Genomic DNA, 2,243 nt, shown 5'->3' with positions numbered 1-2,243 from the left:
AAGGGAAAGGCTGTCTCCAAACAGAGGTTGGCCCACTGGATAGTGGATGCCATCGCCTTGGCGTACCAGTCCCAAGGCGGGCCGTGCCCCCTCGGGTTGCGAGCTCACTCCACTCTGGGTGTTGCTTCTTCCTGGGCGTTGGCGCACGGCGCCTCTTTTGCAGACATTTGCAGAGCTGCAGGCTGGGCGACACAAACACATTCGCGAGGTATTATAACCTCTGAGTGGAACCGGTGTCCACCTGTGTGCTTTCTACTCATAGATAGCCATGGGTGTTTGCTTGCTGTGCCATTTCCCTCACTTTCCTGGCTTTTTTGTCGTTGCTGAAAAACGGGGGATTGAGTTCCGAAGCACCCCGTGGGTAAGGAACAGCAGCTTCGACTTCTCCACGGTAACGCCCTGTCCTCTCCATCCCACTGGTATGGAAGACATTCCTGGGCTTACTCTGGGCGCTGGAGGGTTGCGAGTATGGGCCGCACTTGCATTTGGCACGCTACGGTTTGCCAGCATCTGCCTCCCTAACACTCGTAACGTGGTTCAGTTGTTATGGCGCTTTCCACGGGACCCCATTACGTCAGTATCGACGTAACATCGAACGTGACTGACTGAATGGGAGCGTCTAGGTTACTAGTGTAACCCCCGTTCCCAGAAGGAGGGAACGGAGACGTTACGGTTCCCTGCCATAGCTTTGAGTCACCGCTGAGCGGCCAGATACCTATCTCGGCTCCTCAGCAAAAATATGAATGAAGGTGAGTATGCCAGCCCTATTTATACCCGGATGCCGGGGGAGGGGCCCGGCATGTAAATCTCACAGGCCAATTCCCATTGGCTTGTTTTGTATCCTTGGAGGTGATTGGGCTCCCTAGCGAGACCCCATTACGTCAGTATCGACTTAATGTCTCCGTTCCCTCCTTCTGAAAATGGGGGTTACACTAGTAACCTAGACGTTTGCTCTGCTGCTGCTGTAGTGTGGCCTTGTTATAATATTGGGTGGTTTTACAGAGCAACTCAGGGATGTTCTGTATCTGAGGCCAAAACACTACACACAATGAACTCATCAAATAGAAAAAGTGTGCTTTTGTCTACATTCATGTTATCAGTCTTCTTCACAATGCACAATACACAATACACAGACTAGTGATGCATATTAAAACCTGAAGATAAACATATTATCACAGGGTTATCATGAAATATATAAAAAAAAAAAAAAATACAGTCAAACAGATCCTTTTGTTTGTATTAGAATATGATATAATGCTATATAAAAGAAAATGGTTGGAATACGGATCCATATATGAATATAGAAATAAGAGATTGTTTATTTATTTGTGTATCGCATAACATTTGATCATTAATATGATAAACATAAAATATTTCTCTGGAATAGATAATTCAGTATAATGACTGTTGAACAGTATTGATCACTTTCTATACATGCAAATAATTTAACCTACATGACTGTGCTAGTCTCACACATCACTCTGTGTTCTCAGATAATAATTTAAAAATTTAAATAACAATGTGTGTCCAGTTATTTGGTAATTAACCAGGTATTCAGCAGATTAATGTCCATTCAGGTTGTCATTAATGTCAAACTGGGTTTATTTTGTAATAATGACCAGCTGAAAGTTCATTATCCCTTTATGGCCTCAGTTTCATTGATTTGTTTGAGTTCTTGATGACACTGGGTGGTCATTACTGGAACTTACACAAATGATGCATCAGAATCAGAATAATCAGAATTTAAAGGAAATAGTTGACAAACTTTTTTTCTTCAGTTCACACATCTCACTTTTATTTATGAAAAATTATAATCTCTTAGAAAACATTTCAATAATGCGAAATATATTTTTAAAACTATTTCACACACATCAGACTTTTATAAAAATGTTTAGCTTTGTAGTGTTATAATACAGTAATTGAAACAGTAATTAAATCAGGAGATGACTTGGATGCTGAGATGAGAAGGTAGTGAACAGTACTTGCCATTAGAAACCCGTAGCAGCTTAGCAGTGTCATAACATTCGCTTTCCTGTGTTTTGCATGTTTGTTACTTCATTAAACAAATCGTCAAATATGTTTAATAATGCAGTCACACTTTCTTCATATAAGTTAACAAAACCCAGTTAAATCGGTATAAAGGCTTAAAACAAATAATAGGAGACAAAATGCCCTGTTGAGGGAACAAAAATATTGCAAGTTTGTACAGCCTCAGGCCTTGTGGTTTCTCTGTATAGGAAGAA

Source organism: Chanodichthys erythropterus, chromosome 20 (genome assembly GCF_024489055.1).
Source record: "Chanodichthys erythropterus isolate Z2021 chromosome 20, ASM2448905v1, whole genome shotgun sequence".
NCBI classification, from domain to species: domain Eukaryota; kingdom Metazoa; phylum Chordata; class Actinopteri; order Cypriniformes; family Xenocyprididae; genus Chanodichthys; species Chanodichthys erythropterus.
Note: the sequence above shows the minus strand (reverse complement) of the source record.